This window comes from Mustela nivalis, assembly GCF_964662115.1.
Source record: "Mustela nivalis genome assembly, chromosome: 6".
NCBI classification, from domain to species: domain Eukaryota; kingdom Metazoa; phylum Chordata; class Mammalia; order Carnivora; family Mustelidae; genus Mustela; species Mustela nivalis.
The window spans coordinates 21,810,591-21,827,744 of NC_139025.1; the positions used below are offsets into that span (position 1 = coordinate 21,810,591).

The window sequence follows — 17,154 nt, forward strand, 5'->3', positions numbered from 1 at the left end:
TGTTTTTATCGCTCTAACTAGACTGTGCACTTCTTGTTAAGGTCCAGGTGGTGGACAGTTTTTGAGATAACCTTCAATGTGCCTCATATCCCCATAGTCATGTCCTTGCATCATCCCTTCTCCCTACCTATTACTTGTTTTTAATGAATATAATAAGACAAAAGTATTAGGATGTCGCTTCCAAGATTGGGTTGCAAAAAGTTCCTAACTCCTGTCTCGCTAGCACTCTCTGGCTCATTCTTCCTTGTTCCACGTGGTGGAAGTCAGTCGCCATGTTGTGAGCTGTGCTCTGGCCGGGAGCTGAGGCAAGCCTCTGGTCAATAGCCAGAGAAAAAAATGGGGCCCTCAGCTTAACCACTTGTGAGGAACTGAGTTTTAACAGTAATTGCCTGAGTGAGCTTACCAGCAGCTTCTCTCTCAGAAGAGAGAGAATGTGAACCTTCACATGAGAAGGCAGCTCTGGTTGACACGTTGGTGGCAGCCTTGTGAGAGGCCTACAAGCAGAAGTGCCCAGGGAAGCCATGATGAAATTTCTGATCAACAGAAACTGTGAGGTAATATGTTTGCTGTTTTATGCTGTTGATTTTTGGAGTAACTTGTTGCATAGCAATAGATAACAAATATAGTCCAGGTTTGTAGTTCATCTATGCTCTAAGTCACTCATTCTGGAACAAACACCTAGAATATTGGAGAAATATGCTTTGAGCTACTTGAGGAACGTTTATTTTCTTTCCCTCTCAGGTGGGAGAGGAAGATAGGTGAAAACTATGATTTGGTCCTAAAACACCTGGCCGCCTTAATCGCAGTCTTGGTGTATGAAGCCAGAGGGTCAGTTAACAGGAATAGCAACTGTATCACGTGGACCATCCAAAGATCTAAGTGACACTGAAAATAGAGGTTTAGAGACAGCGTAAGAAAGTCAGAATGAAAACACCTAAACTTGAGGAACGGCAAAGCAGGTGAGTGGGAGGTGGTTTGGAGACCTTCCATTTCTAGAGCTGGGGTGAGGGGAGCTCATGGAAGTATGTGCAGAGAATGGAAGCTGTGGTGGATCCCTTTAGAGAGGGGGTTGCAAATACCGATGCCGAAGGTACCAGGAAACAAGTGGCATGGGACACGCGGAGGCTCGGGGAACTGGAGAGGGCAAGCTAGTTTCAGGCGGGTATAACGGATGTTGTAGTGCTCTACCCAGATCCTCATCCTCAAGGACAGTGCGCCCTGGAAATGTTGACTGTTAATGGTTGACAGCGGCATTCTTTGAGCACTGCCCTCAGCCACAGGGAAGTACCTCATCCAAGGTTATGCGCTGTCCCTGGGGAGGCTTGTGGCCAAATTCTGGCAGATGAGGGAGCACAAGTTGGTGGACTCCTGTGCCTCAGGGTGCAGCAATCCGAAAGGTCTGTTTCCATTCCAGAGATCCTGCATAGGATTGCCCCGAGGCCTCAGAAACAAACGCCTTATGGGCCACTTTTCCTTCTGCCAGATTCTTTCTTTCTTACTTTCTCAGTGACATGGCTCACAACACCCCATCTCAAGCTAAGACAATCAAGACAAGACAAGGGGTAGCAACTAGCCAGCTCTAGATGCAGTGTACAAGCTGGAAATGCAAGTGTGTAAGTGAAATACTCCAATCTTTCTTTCTGTATTGGCAAGTAATTCCACTTTTAAGAAAAGAGTGACCTCTGAAGTGAGACAAAACACATTTCTGGGCCAGGTTTAGCTAAAGGGACACAAGTTTGAGACAGGTATATATTACTATATAAGTTATTAATATATAATAACATATTAAGTTCATGAACTTATTGAAAATTCAAATAAGTTGAATATATATTTTTAAGATTTTATTTATTTATTTGTGAGACAGAGAGGAGAGAGAGCAGGAGCAGGGCAGAAGGGTGGAGGGGAGGGGAACCAGAACGGAGGGAGAAGCTGACTCCGTGGAGTCTGATGCGGGGCTTGATTCCAGGTCCTGGAACCATGACCTGAGTCAAAGATAGATGCTTAACTGACTGAGCCTCCCAGGCAACCCTGAAGTTTGATAATATATATATATATACACATAATACATATAATATATATACATACATATACATATATGTATTTTGTGTGTATGTATATATATATATATATATATATATATATATATATATATATTTCATATCTGTTAACATAAGTCCACCATTTGCTTAAGAGAAGAACTGAATGTTTTGTGTGTAGGTGAGGAAGGAGAAAGTGCAGGGAGCTTAGTTTCCCCATCCTCAGTACCGTGTAACTCATGTGACACTTACATTGTAGCAAGTACCATGTAACTTTAGTAATACCTCATTCTTTCCCTCCCTTCAAAGTGTGCCAAAGAAGTCAATTTCTCGATTTTTGAGAGTATTAGGGGTAGAAGTTCTCTTCTGTCATCATGTATTTGCACCCTTCCTAAAGGGGTCAGTTGCTAAAAGCGACCATACATTTACCCGATTTTACACCTGCTCTCCCAGTGCAATTATTAATATCCATCAGTGTGTCCCAGTGTTAATACATTTTGTCTCTTTGATGGGGAAACCATGTACTGTTACCTCTCAGGGCATCATTTTTGTTCCGTGAATAAAATTTTTGGACTTCTAGGATAATTAAGATATACTGCCTTCTAAAAAATGAAATTCATTAAAAGTAACATTTTTTTCTCTTGCAAGTTGAAATCATTCTCAATGTCCCAGTGTAGCAATTTGACCCAATACTACTTTTCAAGGGAATAGTTTTCACACTCACTTCACAGTTTAAACCAATTTGATTTCACTACTAATTTGCCTTATTTTAACTTGGACATGCTAAAGTAGTTCAGGCTGCTTCCAAACACTGACTGCCTCATTAGCTGATAGCTGTAGTCTAATGACTTTTGGAGCAAATGAGAGCCTCCAAGGCGGTGGACATCGGTGGAAACAGCTCTTTGCAAACTGAAAGAGAGGATGTCAAAATCGGATTTAATTCTACCCTTTGTTAGCTTTGGGGTAGTTAGCATTTATTTAAATGAAATTGTAATTATTTTCTGATGGATGGGAAATCCCTGGGCAAATAGACTGAAGCCATCACACTGTCCGTCACATATTTGAGTAAGTATATAACAAGAGAAACCTTTTCTGTTAGAAGGTTCACCATAATTTTCTAAGCTCAGCTATAAAGATAGATGTCAATGTAAACTTTTATGTGTGTGTATAGATACATAGACATCCCCCATATCTGTGTATGGGTACCTCCACCATATATGTAAATGTGCACTGAAAATAAATACATGCATTAAAAAACATAGCTCCTTTCCCTTTCCCTAAAATATAGGTTAGGCTATTTGGTTATGATAAAAGCCTGAGGCTCACTCAGCCTACCTCAAGGACCAAGGTGAGAATGAGAGAGATGGAAATCTTTTTTTTTTTTTTTTTTAAGATTTTATTTTTAAGTAATCTCTTTACCTGATGTGGGGCTTGAACTTACAACCCTGAGATCAAGAGTCTCATGCTCCACTGACTGAGCCAGCCAGGCACCCCTGAGATGGAAATCTTTCACGGAGGAAAGGAGCCAAGGTTTACATAGAGGCCACCCAAGGTTCTAAAAGTAATTCAGGATCAAAGCAGTTACTCTTAGTGGCTCATCTAAACTTGATCCTCACCCAATCCTTCTTTATTTATAAAGCTTCACTTTTTTTCCCCCATGAAAACTAGACAACTTTACAACCTCAGAAGATAAATCATATTTTGTGTAAGGCAGGAAGCATAATCTAATTCCCTTTGCTAGTGCTTGCTTTAGGGGTGAACAGGAAAACAGAATCCAGGCAATGATGCACAGAAGAAAATCTCTTGTGGCGATGTGGGAAAGATTTTGCTCTCAGGTAAGACAAGAGACGGTGGTGAGGCCGGTTCTCTTTTTCTGCCATCAAGTGGTGTGAAAGGGTTTTATGATTAGAGCTATGGCAGCCATCTTGAAAGCATGAGACTAAAAGACTAGAGATGAAGAACCAATATGCTGAGGAGAGACTTTAGAAGGACAGAAAAGAACCTAGGTCCTTGACAGTGTTGCTAAACACTTCTCCCAAGCCTAGACCACCTAACTCCAGACTTTCCATCATGTGAGAAAGTGAAATGTCTTTATTGCTTGAGCCATTCTTGGTTTGGTAGTCTATTCTTGCAATCCAAAGCATCTCTGCCAATGTTCAGGGGGCTCTCATGAAAAGGTTATCTTGTTGTTTGCCCAGTACCAGGATTTTGTGGGTATTTATCTCTATATATTCAGGGTGACTTTAATGAGAATCAGAGGAGCTTTCGCAGCACCAGTGTTCAGAGCTCTCTAGAGTAGATTTCTTCCCGACTATGCTTCATGATTGACCAATGTTGCAGCATTCCCTTTGACCTACTGAAGGTTTGTCAGTTAGACAGAGGTCTAAGTGATAACCTGAAAACCTTCTTCTTTGGTCCATTTGGATTTCATACTTCCTTTAGTTGATTATTCATGCGATTCACAAAAATTTATTGAGCACTTGATATGCATGAGGTTTGGGAAATTAGTGTGAAATACAGAAATGTTCCCTGCCTTCTTGGAATTTACATTCTAGTCAGATTATGCAATTTCTGTATTCATTTCGCCTTTTGATACAGAATTCCAGAGATATCAAAGACGTTGAGCTTGTAGAATAGGGCGTGGAAACCTCTCAGGATGAATGTATATCTTTTTGAAAATGAAGAAGATGGTAACTGGCAACTTCTTTTGTATTCTTTTCCTTTTTCTTTTTCCGTCTTTTTTCTTTTTCTTTTCTTTCTTTCTTTTTTTTTTTTTTTTTTTTTTGTTATATTTGAAAGAGTTGAGACAACAGTGAAATACTGCATTGAGATTTTAATGTTCCTACCTAAGCCATATTTAGAATGTCTAGTCTGGAACCGGGATATGGTTACCCTTTGTAGGTTACTAATCTGGATTTTCGAATATAAAAACAAACAAACCAACATATAATCAACCTTCAGCTATCATCTTAGTATTTGGAAATAATCCAGACACCAAAGTGTTGGTAATAAGTTTTAACAAGGGTCTTCCTGCTTTTATGTTGGTGTTGAATCAGTTGCAAGTTCTAGGATCCCAGGACTTCCATTTGGGATGAAACTGGGAAGTAGCTGTGCTTTGAATGGATAGTCTATATTCACATGTGGGCAAGAACATTAAATTTGAGAGTTCTTGCCAAATAATAAATGCATCCAATAATCACATCCAGTTTATCTGTATTTTTTTGTGTGTCCTTTTTGTTGGATGGGGACGTCGTTACTTCTTGCCCTCAGGCAGATTCTCTTCATCATGAAGAGAATGCATTGAGCTGGTGAGTTCTTAGTAATTGCTTATTTATCTCCCCTCATATCTTGGGCCCTTATGGGGTGGGGTTATTCAACTGTCCAAGATTAATAGTTATAGCAAACCTCAAGTCAAACAAGGATAGATCTCTATTTGATGGCTGAGTGTGGTGGTTTTGGTATTCTAGGGAACAAAAAATATAATCCCTTATAGGTTATATTTATGGAAATTTAATTGATGGTGTTTGATTTCTCTTTTGCTTTTTCACATAGTCTCTCCTTTCATTCTCTATTAGTTGGAATTCTAATGAATGTTATCTTCAAAAGCCCCTTTGGCAAAATTTCTTTATGAAATAAAGCTTTTATTTTCTAGGCTAGTTCTCTATATTCATAATGCCAACCCAGAATAGCAATCATCCTTACCTATCCCCTATCCCATCTTTAAATCTCAAAATTAAGCCTCTTGGCCACCTTCTCCCATCATTGCCAGATTTAAAAATCTGTATTTCAGAGGTAGTGCCTGGAGTTGGTGACCATAACCTTGACCTATTACTTATTTTAAGAATCAAATTATATTCTGGATCTTGGCCTAGCACAATGGCTTGAAGGCCTATAAGTCAGACTGTATTTTTTTTTCCCCCAACTTTTATTTTCTTGGATAACATTTTTATTTATTCATAGTTTGTGTTTCAAAGAAATTTGCTTCATTAAAAATATTCAGTTCATCAGTTAGAGGCAATGGGGCAGAAAATAGATCAGTCCTGTGATGAACCGTTTGCTACACATGTAGTTATAAAAACCTTTAAGGTGATTTGAAACAGGAAACCGAGTGACAGACTGCACTGCTGTCAGCTATGTCTCAGAACCAGACCCACAGGTGGAGGATAGTGGAAAATATTTTATATCATTAAACTGTCCTTTCCATTTCTATAGTATGTACCCTGGGTACAAAACAAAATCATATCTATATATGAACAATGTATGTTTTGCCAGACTTTTAATAGCTTTGATCAACCAGGAATGTACCTTCCATTATGTATTAATTATATGAATTAATTATTCAGCATTTGGGTTTGGTAATAATTTGATGCTTAGACTTAAAATAACAAGGACTGTTGGCCTACTTATGGCTTTGAAGAGTAGAAGCCAATTTGGAATAATAGTATAGACTTCTTAATTTTAAAATATGCATATTTCTAATGTGGAAATTTGTAATTCTTCAAGCAAAATTGAGAACTGAGTTGAGATGATCTGATTACAAGGCTATTAGGCTTCTTCTCTATTCCCTGAAGCCTCTTCCCCTTCTCAATTACTCCCTGCTGCTAATAAGGTGCTGGGGCTGAATAGCATTGCCTCCTAGGCAGACCTGAGACCTTGGAGTAAACCCAGCTCCTTGCTCGCCTCCATTCCTCCCTCTCCCTCTCACAGTGACCTGGTCTGGGCAGAGGTTGCTAACCTGGCTCACTAGCCAGTCTCTTTCCCCACCCCTGTCTCTGGGTCTGGCTATCCGCTCCCCTCCCCCCAAACAGTGGAGAAGATGGAGCTGACATGTAGCTCTACAGAGAAGCATTATCTTTTAGATCCTTCTTTATTTGTCTTGATTCTTTGTTCCCTTTTTATCAATTAGACAAGAGTTTGACAGTTTGATCCTCTATCCTCTCTTTTTCCCCCACATCAAAAACCCCATGTACTGGGACACCTGGATGGCTCAGTGGGTTAAGCCTCTGCCTTCTGCTCAGGTCATGATCTCAGGGTCCTGGGATCGAGTCCCGCATTGGGCTCTCTGCTCAGTGGGGAGTCTGCTTCCCCTTCTCTCTCTGCCTGCCTCTCCGCCTACTTGTGATCTCTCTGTGTCAAATAAATAAGTAAAATCTTTAAAAAACCAAACCAAAAAAACCAAACAAAACTCATATACATTCCCTATCCCCACTGCTAAATCTTAGTGCAAACACCTTATTTCATGCTTCCTGTGGTTTTACACTGTCTTGATACTTCTTTGTTTTCTGGACTTAAGTTGCTTTTCTTCATAAATAAGAAAACAGTATGTTTCATTCTATTAGTAGTTTCTCTGAAGATGTATGGAGCCAAAAAATATTTTCCCTAGGAATGTAATGATGAAACTCCTGCCTTCCGGGGAAGGTGAGTCACATACTCTTCTCTCTCTCACTGCTGCAACCTTCAACCCTCTGTATTCTGCTCTGTAACAGGCCCAGTCACTTTTGTACAATTGTTTTCTGTTTAGTACTTTCAAACTTGCTTCCTTGAATGTCAGTGATTACCACTTCTGCTTTGTTTTCTTTTCCTAAGAAACCTTTGCCTATGACTTTATAAGGTACAATTTCACAGAACTTGAACATTCACGTACAGTGCAATGCACACAGATCGTAGGTACATGGTTCAAAGTGCTAGCAAGTGCCCATGCTCTTACCAAGTGCAGAACCTCATCTCAGGAAGATACCTTGTGCTCCCTTCCCGTCAGTCCCTACCCCTTATTCCAAAGACAGCTGATGTTCTCATTTCCTTAATCACAGATAGTTTTGTTTGTAGAACTTAACTAGAACATGTGTCTGGTTTCTTTCTCAGAAAGAAGCTTCATCCATGTAGCCCGTATCAGTAAATTAGTAATTCATTGCTTTCCTTTGCCACGTAGCATCCCATGTGCGACTCACTCACGATTTGTCAATTCTCTGTTGATGGACATTTGGTGTGTTACCAGCTTTTGGCTATCATAAATGAAATTCCTGTGAACATTCATGTCCAAGTTTTTTTTTTTTTTTTTTTTTTTTGGACATACGCTTTCATTTTCTTTCTTGGGTAAATACCCAAGAGTGGAAATGGAAATGCTTCTTCATAGAGTAGGTGTGTGTTGAACTTTATGGGAAACTTCTGGAATGATTCTCACAGCGATTTTACCATCCTCCCCACCCCCAATGTATCCTTACTGACATTGGACTATGTCAGTCTTTCTGATCTTAGCCATTCTAATCGGTGTGTGGTAGTATCTCTTTGTGGACTTCCTTCAGCTTTTCCTAGTGACTAATTATGAAGAGAACTTTCTCATGAGCTTATTGACAATTTGATATCTTGCTTTGTGGAAGGCCTATTCTTTTCTCATGATTAAAACTGTACTTTTGTCTTTATTGAATTGTAGGAATTATTTATGATTCTAGATATTAGCCCTTTGTCAGTATTCTCTCCCACTTTGTGGCTTGCTTATTAATTTCTCAGTGATGTTGGAGTGCCTAAGTGATGCAGTTGGTGAAGCAAAGGACTCTTGACTTTTGGCTCAGATCATGATCTCACGGTGGTAGGATCAAGACCCATGTTGGTCTCTGCGGGGGAGTCTGCTTCTCTGCCTCTGCCCCTCCTCTGACTCTCTAAAATAATATATAAATTTTAAAAAATTTTCTCAATGATGTCTTGTTGAGCAGAAGCTTTTAATCTTGACAGAGATCATTTTATCAATTTTTCTTTCTCTGTGAGTGCTATACCTTTATTTAAAATTTCTGTTTTCTGCTTTGTTTTATGTATTTTGTTCACTGTTCTTTACCTAATCTTACAGTGTCTTTTGATAAGAAAATGTATGTGGCTTACATTTAATTTAAGAATTGAAATCCTTAGCTTTGTTCTTTCCATCTTACTTTGTTTCTTCTTTTTTCTCATTTTTAATTTTTGTGCCTTTAATCAAGTTTTGTGTGTTTCCTTTTTTACTCGTGTTAGTTTTAGAAGTTTCTTGGTACTTTTGTCTTCTACCAAATGCAATCTTGTTATTCCTGATACACATAATTGAATAGATATAGGCTTACCTCATTTTATTGTGCTTCTCTTTATTGCATTTTGCAGATACTTCTACAAGTTGAAGTTTTGTGGTAGCCCTGCGTGGAGCAAGTCAGTAGGCATCATTTTCCAACAGAATTTGCCCACTTTGTGTCTCTGTGTCACATTTTGGCAGTTCTCACAATATTTCCAACTTTTTTCATTATTATATTTGTATGGTGATCTGCGACCATTGGTTATGACTCACTGAAATCTCCAATGATGGTTAGCATTTTTATTAATATTTTTTATTTTATTTTTAAATTAAGATACAAATATTGTTTTTTAGACATAATGCTATTGCACACTTGATAGACTACAATACAGCATAAGCGTCACTTTGTAGGCACTGGGAACCCCTGAAATTCATTTGACTTGCTTTCTTATCATAGTTGCTCTATTGCAGGGTCTGGAACCAAACCTGCAGTATCTCCAAGGTATCCCTGTATTTCTCTACTATTATATGAAATAAAGATATTAATCATACCCCTCAACCAAGGTTAGGTACTGCTACCGATTATTAAAGGTAACAGGGTGACGATATATCCTGATTGCTGGTGCTAATCCTGATTTGTTCTTACTTTCCTGGCATAATTAGGATTTGTGCCCCTTTAATCTAACACTGTCCCCGTTTGTATAATAAGTCGTATGTGTGTGATTAGTATAATAAATTAAATGTTTTAGATCACTGTGACCTCCCTACTCCCTTTCAATCTACACACCCACTAGAGTGCCTTTAATTCTGTCTTTACTGCATCATGGCCCAGCAGTGAAAAAAGCAGACTCTAGAGTGATTGACTAGCTGTGTCAGCTTGGGCATCTTTGCCTCAGTGTTCCCATATATAAAGTGGGGATAATAATATCATTTTCCTCAGAGGGTTGTTGTGAGGATTTAATCAAAGGGTCTAGAGCAGAGCCTATGCCATGCGTGTTAGTGTGCCATAAAAATGTTGATTGTGATCTGCTCCCTCCCGCGTCAAAAGTTTTGCTGAGATATTTTATTATTTTCAGTTCCACACTATTGAGGGTTTCAGCTAGTTCAAGAATTCTAATATTACAAATTCCTAATGATTCTATCATTATAGCCATTCAAGTTTATTGCCTCCTGCTGTCTTCTCTCCTTGTCTTCGTCCTTATCTTGCCATCTGTTCTGTTCATTTATTTGATTAGAGTCCTTTCCTAAGTATTTTCCTCAATTGGGTTCTGTGGGTGATGTGCTTTCCAAATCCTTGATATATCTATAAATATACTCCTTTCCACTCTCTGGATATAAGATTCTTTTGTTGTAATCCTTTTCTCTCATTAACCAGTTGATATCATTCCCCTGTTTTTTAGCATCTAAAATTACAGATGAAAAATTTAGTGTTAATTTTTTTTAAAGATTTTATTTATTTGACAGACAGAGATCACAAGTAGGCAGTGAGGCAGGCAGAGAAAGAGGGGGAGGCTGGCTCCCTGCTGAGCAGAGAGCCCGATGTGGGGCTCCATCCCAGGACCCTGGGATCATGACGTGAGCTGAAGGCAGAGGCTTTAACCCACTGAGCCACCCAGGCGCCCCTAGTGTTAGTTTTTGTATTAATTTTCTAGGGCTGGCATAAAGTACCACAGAATGGGTGGCAGACGTAATAGATATTTATTTTCCCATAATCCCGGAGGCTACAAGTACAGTATAAGGTGTCAGCAGCTCTGATTTCGTGTGATGCTTCCCTCCTTGGCTTGTAGATTGCTGTCTTTTCCCCGTGTCTTGATGTGTTTTTCTCCATGTGTGCCTCTATCCTCATCTCCTCTTCTCACAAGGACACCAGTTATAATGGTTTAGGAGCCATGCTAATGATGCCATTTAACTTAATTCCCTCTTTAAAGACATTATCTCCAAATATTGTCCCATTCTGAGTGCTGGAGGTTAGAATTTCACCGTATGGATTTGGGGTAACTAAAGTCAACCCTTAACTGTTTTATTCTTTTCCTTCCTTTTCCTCCTTCCCTTCCTCCCTCCCTCCCTTGAAGTCCATTTCTTTTTCTTCCTTTCCCCCTTTCCCTTCCTCATCACTCTGGAACTCAGCCCTTTTAATCTGCAGACTCAAGTGTTCTAACCAGGGACATTGTTTTCCTTTGCTATTTTTGGCTGTCCTCTAGCTATTCCTCTCTCTCTTTTCGAAACTCCCATTACATGTCCATCTTTTAAGAATCTTATTTTTCCTTCATTACTTCCATCTCTAAGTATTTTTCCTCTAGGTCGTGGGATATTTCTTCCAATTGCTTTTCTAGGTCACTAATTTAGTTTTCAGCAATGACGATCTTTTCCCCTCTTCAATATATTCACTTTATAAATAGGGAAGCCATGTTTTCTAGTTGCAGAATATTTTTATTGTGCTAAAATTGATTTATTTAAATACTATTTCACTGAATTTTTCTTAAAAATTTAGCTCTATCCTCCAGTCATTTTATCTCTCTTAAAGGTACAATTGGAAATTTCTTTGTTTTCTTCCACTTTTGAATTGCGGGGTTCCCTTGGGTGCATTGTTAATTTCCTTTGCCTGTGCTCTATTTATCCTTGGTGCATGGGTAAAGCTAATGAGTACTTTGAGAGGTGACAAGCCCTCGAGTGATGCTTGGCACAGCAGCACCTGCCTCTTCCCTGTGGGTCAAGGATTTAGGAAATAGCAAGCTGTCAGTCTTCTGGTGAATGCCAGGAGAAGCTTCTTTGCTCTCTGATAACTTTGGTTGCTATGGTTCCAAGTCTCAGAGTCAAGGAGGAACCAAGTCTACCTGTGTGGTGCCTTAATACAACAGGGAAATCAGCAGGTTCTCCCAAGACCATGCACAGGAGATGGAACCCCCTTTCCTCTTTGGATTCTGTGGATTTCTTCAGTTCCAGGTCTCTTGACTTCAGGTTTGCATGATTCCCTTGACCTCAGAGGGAAAATGTTTTGTATCTGAGCTAACCTCTGGGACTCGCATCAGAACCTCAGGCATAAGTCCCCTTTCCATGATCACCCTGGGTTGGTATTTTTCTCAGAGGAGGTAGACTATGGTTGGGTTGTGGTTGGGAAAGAGGAGTGGCTGGAACTCATTTTGAGACTGTCACAGAATTGTTGCTGAATCTGAACCTCGATTTGTGGCAACACTTCTTAGTTTCATAGAATTAAATTAAAAAATTAATTATATATCCTTTTTAATCTTTACGACATTAACTTTATATTTTGTAACCATATTTATAGCAATTACTTAAACTCAACGCCATATACTAATGGTTTTTCTTTTTAAATCTACAGATTCAGATATTTTATCTCAGGACAGTTTTCTCCCAATGTATCTTTGATTTTTGATTCTCTTTCAGTGCATTTGTTTTCTTCTCTGGGAAATTCCTAGTTGCATCTCTATTCTGTGCCCAAAGCTATCATCATCTTTCTTGTCATTTTTATTTCTTTGTTCTTTTCTTTGGATTTGGAGGAATACGTTTGTCTTCTGTTTTACTGATTTTATTTCCCTTAACGTCAACTTACTACTTCGAATCCACTTTCAAGTTCTGCTATAATTTTTAATTTACCAATATTCTATTGTATCCCACTTGGCTCTCATTTTACTACCTGCTGCCCCTCATTCAGCTCTGTTTTCATTTCTATTGAGGATATTCATCCCTTTTTCTTTTGTTTTGTAGAATGTCATTTTATTTTATTGCAAGCATAAAGTAAATATTAATTCTTATTTATGCTTCTTCAAACACACATTTTGTCTCTATCTTGAATGCATGTTCCCTTTTCTTTATCTTACAGAATCTTTTTATTTGATATATATATATATACATATACTTATATTCATAGAATGACTAGAGTTTTACTCAGATCTGGCATTTTCTTTTAAGAAGTACTATTTATTTTCCACTAGAATGTTGTGAAGATCTTTTTTGTTTTTAAGCTGTAGGGTTGGCTACCAGTTTGGTGATCCATCGGTACGAAGGAAGAAGGAGGGGACTTTCTCTCTGCATAGTTTCCCTTACATAGGAGGACGTCCATGTTTCTGTTTCCTTCCTGGTGCGGAGCGTGCCACATCAGGGCAAGACTGATGATGCTTCCATGCTTCTGTTGGCAGTAAACTGGGTAAAGCCTACCTTACAGTTACCCTAAATGATACTGAGCTATGGTGGCTTAAGAAATGCCACATGAGCTTTCCTCATCTTTTTCATGGGTTCCCATGTCTCCTTCTAGCAACTTCCACATCAGGAATGTTGTTAGTTCTGGGATTTCCCCTATTTATTTTCCTCACTTACCGTTCATGGAAGTCAAACGCTTTTCAGTGTATGTCCCATTGGTGCTGCATATGTGAAAATGTTCTCAAACTCCATGAAGATATCCTTGTTCATTTTCTTATATGACTTCAAGTATCTGTTATTCCTACATCAACTCAAACATTTTGGTCAGAACTGCAAAGAGGAAAGTAAGGTCCATGCTCGCTGTTCTAGCTCACGTGCTGACTGACCTCCATGGCGCCACACATTTGAGAAGTGGCGGGCTGGATGTGAGAAGGGCTGATACACCTGCACTGAGGAACAAAATGTAAAGAAAGTGGGGTGGATTTGGAAGGAAGTATAAGTAGCAATCTACAGATGACTGCTATATACTGGTAAGGGAAGTTCCTGACTTCCCTTACCAGGGAATTTGTTTGTTTGTTTGTTTTGTAAAGATTTTATTTATTTGACAGGCAGAGATCACAAGTAGGCAGAGAGGCAGGCAGAGAAAGAGAGAGGAGGAAGCAGGCTCCTTGCTGAGCAGAGAGCCCTATGCCAGGTCATCCCAGCATCCTGGGATCATGACCTGAGCTGACGGCAGAGGCTTTAACCTACTGAGCCACCCAGGTGCCCTGCCACCTGGTAACTTCTGACTCTAGTAATGGAATTGGAACGTGACAGAATATTGTACCTGAACTAGACAATAGCACTCTGCTATGACTGTGTGGTTAGTTCCAGGGAACTCGTATATACTGCAGTGGTTAATTCTCTCCTTCTACTGAGCAGCTTCTAAATTCAGCAGCTCTGTCTCTGGGAGTGTGACTTTTGCTTATACACATCCATTTGGGTGGTTGTGAACGTGAGTGGTGACAAACATTCCAATTTCTGCAGTGTGCTTCTCTTGTGTGGAACTGTGCTTAAGGAAAACATCAGCAAATCTGTGATATGTGTGAGGAAAGAGGTATGATGAAAAGCCTGATGGAATTTATCAGGGATATCTAGAAGTATCCTGAGAAAAAGCAAAAAGAAAGGCAGGCTGCTTTTCTCTATTTTTTCATTGAATAACACAAGAACTTTAGAATTGACATTATGACCTGCTCTCTTCTTTTATTGCCATTGCAATGGATTTTGAAAATATTTACTTCCAAAGAAAATCCTGGGTCTTAATGTCATCGCTTACCCTAGAGAATTACATAAACTCTCTAACATCAATTTCTGTGCTGGTAAAATGTGAATAAGGATATATACTGGATGTATTGGGAGAACTGAGGACCCCACGTCTGGCACCTCAAGGGCACTTGATAGTACCAGCTGTTATTTCCATCACTCTTATTGCCATGTTTACTAGTACACAAATAAATTAGGTTTAGTCTTCTTGTCTGCAAGCAATGAAAACCAATAGGCACCTGGTTTTATATGTGTATAAAACTGAGAAATTCAGGGATAGATCGGACTTCAGGAATGGCTGATCCAGGGTTCATACAATGCAACAAAGATGGCCTGCCCACTTTTGCTTGAGATACAATTAGTTCATTCTCAATCTCCACATGGTGGTAAGATTTCATAGGGAAGCAGAATATGCCACCCCAAAATATGCTACTCTGGCATATGGGTTATTTTGAGCTGAAGACAAATAAGAAGAAGAGCTGATGCAGGGTGACCTTTCTGCGCTCTTTCTATCTGCCCCCAAGCAGATCATAAATTCCCCTCATGAAGGTGTCTCTGCCTCCCTCTGTCTTCCCTGTGCCAGGACGAGGATACCAACCTCATCCCTGACAATGACATGGCACCAAGAAGGAGTCCACACAAACAAATCCCACTATTTAGCCCTTATCTACCATTAGTTTTCTCTTATATTCGCCTTTCTACAATTTTCTGCCCCTAGAAGCTTCGACGTCCCTCTCCTTTGTCCTGTTACTGCTCTTTAAATCTGTCTTTTTTTTTTCATCCAAATGGTATAAAAGCCTCTGAGCCTAGCTGTGTCTTCGGGAATTTTCTCTTCTTTCTAGGAAGTCCCCTTGCACTGTGCAACATTTTTAATATCAAATAAAGGTGTGTGCCTTTTCTTCTGTTCATCTGTCTGCTGTTGGTTTATTTTGTAGACTCGGCTGGAGAACCTAAGACAGTATGGGAGAAGTGTCCTCCTCTGCAATTGTTCGAACAGTTGGAAGAGTGAGATCATGAGGAAGAGCAGGCATCATTGTCCCAGCAGGATCAGGAATGTGTTGAGATTCTGATCGGCTGGCTTGGGTCACTTGCCCACCCTGAACTGCCCTCATGTACTGAATCATGCCTGCGGATGGAACCCCAGGGGCCGAACTGCCGAGAAAGGGGAGTATGGATACCGGGGAGGCAAGCAACAGATGTCCAGCCAGCTAAGAAATGGGATGAGTGAGGAGGCTTCCTCCTCGACTGAACTTGCTAATTCAACTTTTACCATAGGTTTGCAAATAAAAGATGGAGGAATGACTTAATAATGACCTCTGAGTGTAAGCAGTGTTAAAAATCAAGGCTGAACAGACCTGTCATTTTCCATCTGCACTCAGGACAGCACAGGGGAGCGGAGTGTAGTGGTGAGTAGCTCAGGGAGAGAGTGGGTGCTTCCACTCACCTGGACCTTGCTAGCCCGTGAAACGGAATAATGCAGCCATCCCCAGAACACAGGCTGAAAGGACTAGATGAATTTTGACCAGATTTAATTGTGACCAGATTGGGGGAGTGAAAGTTTCAGTTTGAGTCAAGTTAACCGTTTTATTTCATGTCCCATTTTTAATGCTTCCATAGAACCCTCTCGCTTTTTCTAAATTACATGCCTCATTGTATTTGAGTTCCTCCCGCTTTTGACAGCTCCGTGCCTTCCAATTTTGCTTCTGCGGCTTTGATTATTATTCCTGATTTGGTTGTTGATGAGACATGTGGTTTTCTTCAATTAGCTCTGTCACTCTTACAAATGTGTGTGTCTCGCAAGTGTCCTAATTAAAGTCAGGAGGAGGAGGGGGTGAGAATTACAGGCAATTACAATGGTGCCATCCCCCTCTCTCCCTGCTCTGTTCTCATCATCGGGGCGCATTCTTCTGTATCTCCATTTTGCAAGCACATTGAGCAGCCTTTCTGTTTAAAATCCCATTAATTTTTTTCTGAACACGATATGCAGCTGTGCCCGTGTGTCATACATTTCACTTTCAGGAAACCCCCTCGCTTTCACTTAGTTTTATTAAGTGCAGTCTCCTCTCTGCCACTTCCTATCGTTTTTCCCATTTGTCCCGAGACAGAAGACTACCTTTACCAAGATGCACCATCCCGTAACGTCTCCCCAGCCCTGCGGCCTCCCCTTCTGCGGGCTTACGTTCAGTTCACTCCCCTTCAGCGCCGCAGACGTTTCTGGATTATCTGAGTCTTCCGAATGTGCCAGGCAACGTGCCAGGATCCAGGGCTACAAAGATGAATAAGCACATGGACGTGAAGACAATGTGGGTTAGATACTAAGAAGACCCCGGATTTCAGAGCCAGACAAGAGGGAGATTTAAATGCCTGCTTTGCCCCATGCTAGCTGTTTGGCCTTGGGCAAATCACTTAGCTGGGTTTTTTTCATCTGTTAAAATTATGCTAATAATACTTACCTTGCAGGGTTGTTGTGAAGATTGGAGATAATGTATGCAAAGTAGCTAGCCTAGTGCCTGCTATTCCTCAATAAATGGGAGCTATAATTATTATCATGAATAAGATATAGTGTACTTAAGGAACTCACCATCTACTCAAAGAGAGAGAAGAGTAAATTAACTTTTATAATATATT

The 17,154-nt window shown here is 40.0% G+C and overlaps 1 long non-coding RNA gene across 1 annotated transcript in view; it reads left to right on the forward strand.

Annotated features, from left to right (window-relative positions):
- The window catches only part of LOC309867489, a 134,053-nt gene extending 118,220 nt beyond the window's left edge, over window positions 1-15,833 (forward strand). The window contains exons 9-10 of the long non-coding RNA XR_014313196.1: window positions 13,050-13,231; window positions 15,462-15,833. This is a non-coding gene — a long non-coding RNA (uncharacterized lncRNA). The remainder of the gene's footprint in view (window positions 1-13,049; window positions 13,232-15,461) is intronic.
- Window positions 15,834-17,154: the final 1,321 nt, after the last annotated feature.